The sequence below is a fragment of the Macrobrachium nipponense genome, chromosome 11 (genome assembly GCF_015104395.2).
Source record: "Macrobrachium nipponense isolate FS-2020 chromosome 11, ASM1510439v2, whole genome shotgun sequence".
Classification (NCBI taxonomy): Eukaryota; Metazoa; Arthropoda; class Malacostraca; order Decapoda; family Palaemonidae; genus Macrobrachium; species Macrobrachium nipponense.
This window is the reverse complement of record NC_061087.1, coordinates 41,022,616-41,027,385: the sequence shown is the minus strand read 5'-3', so window position 1 is coordinate 41,027,385 and position 4,770 is coordinate 41,022,616.

Genomic DNA, 4,770 nt, shown 5'->3' with positions numbered 1-4,770 from the left:
GTGCGTGTGACGTATGAGAAGTGCTTTTCTCTAGGTCCTATCGTATCGGCAGATACGATTTCTGGGTACGGAGCCGACACCAATCCTTAGAATGTATATACTGTTCTTCTGTTTGGATATGGTCGAGAATCTCTTCGAACAATGGAGGATTCAGGCTCGCACGGGCGGCCGTCTATGTTGTTCATAAGAGAATTCTCGTCATATCCAATTAGTTGAGTATAATTTTTTTTGAAAAATTTATGTATGTGTGCGTAGTGGTTTTTGAGTTACGGTTGTTGTGACGAGTTCGGGATAACTCGTAACAATCCTTAGTTCTAACACATGGTTAGGATCAGGTGGTCGGATTGTTGTGTGCTCCTTCATAAGGTGTATTGTCATATAATGGATCAGCACCCATTGACAAAGTCCTTTTAGGCTCTGCTGAGTAAGTGGGTAAGACCCCATCGGCAGACCCACAAGAACTCTTGGCCATAGATCACATATCTCGCTAAAGTTTCTTGAGGTGATGCAGACTACTGGGCAAACACCCACCAAGTCTACCACCTATCAGGTAGGAACCAAGGTTTATCTATACCTACAACATATGTGTTTACCTGTCTATTCCATATAGTAGCTGTCTCTTACCCTCCACCGAAGGGTGCCAATCAGCTATGTATATATCTGACAGGTAAGTTGATTGTATGAAAATGATATTGTTATGTTACAATAAAGTTTCATACATACTTACCTGGCAGATATATACAATTAAAGGCCCACCCAGCCTCCCGCAGGAGACAGGTGGAAGAGAGAAAATATGATAGAAAACGGGATGGTTCCTAGTCCTGCACCCAGGGCAGGCCGGTAGATCACCTGACCTACCTGTAGCGAGTGGCGCGAAATTTGAATTTCTGTCGGGGGACGACGGAGTCTTAGCTATGTATATATCTGCCAGGTAAGTATGTATGAAACTTTATTGTAACATAACAATATCATTTTCAAGGCAGTTTTGAAATCCAATATGGCGGCTACGTTTTGCATGGACGGTTCTCATCAGTGACGGCCACCATCTTTCCCCAGCCTTCCCAGCACTCATTTGAACAATGTTAGCGTATATATGTAACGTTTATTGATCTTACTCAAGATTGCAGTTGTAATCAGCACAATAAAACAACATTTTGTTGCCTATATTAGTGAAAGTATGAAACTTGTTATTCCCGGGGTTATGGTTTGAACTGAATTCATTCTTACCTTGTAATCGGCAGTTTTTATCCTTACTGCCATCACAACTGAAACTCCACAGTGCCTATTTGATTGTTATTATACACATTTTGGTCTCAGTTCACTCCAAATTGCACTTTAAACCCGTTGCTGTTCCTGGTTTCTAAGCGCGCGCGCCATAAACACAATTACGAACAGCAGACGACGAAACTGCAAAGTTTTATTCCCTAAACTGTTTACTTTACTCGTTATTTAGTTTAAATTTACTTATTTAAAAAATTTTGATTAATTCATGTATATTATCCCTTTTTTGCAACCAAATTACCCCGAAAAATTACAGATATTTCTAAAGTAGATAAAATCAATGTTTCTAACGTTTTCGTACATCTGGCTGCCGAAAACCATAGAGGACGAATACGAAAAGTGCATAGAGGAACGATACGTTTGTTTTTTTTTTTTGCTTTTTTTGTTTTTGCTAGCACTTTTCATTGATTTCAGTCTTTATTAGTATTTTGAATTTCTTTAATAATCGTATGCCAGAAATAAATGTAACCTTTAATGTTTGCATGCTAAGAATGGCAAAATCATCGCTTGCCACATTAGTGAGGCTTCACACATACACCGTTCCATTATTATAAACTGTTTCCATGAATTCTAGTTGTCATAGTAATGCAATAATGATAAAATTGCTTTAATATTTATGTATATATACTTCCAATACATAGCCTAATTTCACCAATTTCAACGTTTTGTGTGTAGTCTTATACCCAGTTTGGAGGGTCAACACACTACGAATGGCAACAGAGAGAGAGAGAGAGAGAGAAAGGAAGGCGGAGGAACGAAGAAGAAAAGGGATAGCGGTGGAGGGGGGGTGGGGGTGGGGAGAGGGTAGGTGGAGCTTATACGCGTGTTCGTATCCATTCTGCATAATGGAGTTTTTGTCTCTTGGTACAAGGACAAGTGTCGTTATTCTTTACGATTAGTGATTCACGATACCTTATAAATTACGGCACTGGGGTGTAATGCACTATAGCAAAATCTCGTTCTGTACGAGTGTTCGTTACAGAAATAGGTATTGAAACCCAAAAACGTGCTTGCACTGTCTCTGAAACCCATAGTAGACATGCTGCGTTAGTGTCAATCAAGTTTTTTATAACCAAGTATTTTTTACAAGCTAGCTATTGAAGAATAAATTTGTATTTTTCTCAGTCAAAACATATGCCCTCAATGCTAACTTTCCTCTTTTAACGACTTTCTGGTCATTGCAAATTCGGCCCCATAATTCTTATGGTGCGAAAACAGACAGAGGCCCATGGACGAAAACGATTGCATCACACTACGGCGATAATCCAGCAGTAAAACATCTTCATATATCCAAAAAGTAAATAATAAAGTATATATATGCGCATTACGATTATAACAATTATATGTATAGCTGATAACAATCTGCATGAATAACTGGTAAAACTGTTCTGCAATGACAGTTGAGTATAGCAATTATTTACAATAGGTACGAAAGTCAAGATGTCGTGACGTCATAATACAGAAACTTAAAAGAACGTTCTAATTCAGAAAATAATTACTTAAATTTTAGTCAGAGTCGAGTACTTTTCAATAACGAATATTTTCAAATGAATCATCATAAATATGTAAAATATTGATGTTTTTACTACTTATTTAAAAATTAGCTAAGAGGCACGCTTCTCGTCATCTTCTACCAAAACAGCTGTTTACTCCTGGCTTGTTTGTTGGTGAGAAATCGTGTTTCGATTGTTGTGATAAAAGTGCTCCAGCGTCTGTCGGGTACAAGTGTGTGCGGATTTATCACAGGAAATGGAAAGTTTGTTGACACAAGCGACTCCGTAAACATCGAGATGGCGTCAATCTTCGAAACATTTTTAGTTGTAAGTAAAAATTTCTAAAGCGTTTTGGTGAGATTTCCACTGCCGTGGGCGCCATTTTCAGTACCCTCTGTTTTAAATCTTAAAATTTGGCCTTAATTTCTAACTTTGGAGAAAATACTTACTTTGAAAGGAGAGTAGAGGTCTTTAGCTCCGTTTCTCACCAACAAGAAGTCGCGACTGATGCCCATCTCGGGTGTCAGGACGCGTTATAATGTACGTACTTTTTCGGAGGGTGGCAAGCGTTGAATGTAGGTGGCCTGGTTGGCCTGCCGTGGTGATCTACCCTAATTGTTATAATCGTAATGCGCATATATATCTTTATTATTTACTTTTTGGATATATGAAGATGTTTTACTGCTGGATTATCGCCGTAGTGTGGACGCAATCGTTTTCGTCCATGGGCCTCTGTCTGTTTTCGCACCATAAGAAATTATGTGGGGCCGAATTTGCAATGACCAGAAAGTCGTTAAAAGAGGAAAGTTAGCATTGAGGGGCATATGTTTTGACTGAGAAAAATACAAATTTATTCAATAGCTAGCATTGTAAAAAATACTTGGTTATAAAAACTTGATTGACAACTAAGCAGCATGTCTACTATGGTTTCAGAGACAGTGCAAGCACGTTTTTGGGCAATACCTATTTCTGTAACGAATACTCGTAACAGAACGAGATTTTGCTATAGTGCATTACACCCAGTGCCGTAATTTATAAGGGTATTGTGAATCACTAATCGTAAAGAATAACGACACTTGTCCTTGTACGAAGAGACAAAACTCCATTATGCAGAAATGGATACGAACACGCGTATAAAATAAAGCTCCACCTACCCTCTCCCCACCCCACACCCCTCCACCGCCATCCGCCATCCCTTTTCTTCTTCGTTCCTCCGCCTTCCTTCTCTCTCTCTCTCTCTCTCTCTCTCATCTCTCTCTCTCTCTCTCTCTCTCTCTTCTCTCTCTCTCTCTGTTGCCATTCGATATGTGTGACCCTCCAAACTGGTATAAGACTACACACAAAACGTTGAAATTGGTGAAATTAGGCTATGTATTGGAAGTATATATATAAATATTAAAGCAATTTTATCATTATTGCATTACTATGACAACTAGAAATTCATGGAAACAGTTTATAATAATGGAACGGCGTATGTATGAAGCCTCCACTAATGTGGCAACGATGATTTTGCCATTCTTAGCATGCAAACATTAAAGGTTACATTTATTTCTGGCATACGATTATTAAAGAAATTCAAAATACTAATAAAGACTGAAATCAATGAAAAAGTGCTAGCAAAAACAAAAAAGCAAAACAAAAAAAAAAAAAAAAAAAAAAAAAAGTATATAATTCACTTTTCCGTATTCGTTCCTCTATGCATTTTTCCGTATTCGTTCCTCTATGGGTTTTCGGCAGCCAGATGTACGAAAACGTTAGAAACATTTGATTTTATCTACTTTAGAAATATCTGTAATTTTTCGGGGTAATTTGGTTGCAAAAAAGGGATAATATACATGAATTAAATCAAAATTTTTAAATAAAGTAAATTTAAACTAAATAACGAGTAAAGTAAACAGTTTAGGGAATAACAAAACTTTGCAGTTTCGTCGTCGTCGTCGTCGTGCTGTTCATAACTGTGTTTATGGCGTGCGCGCTTAGAAACCAGAAACAGCAA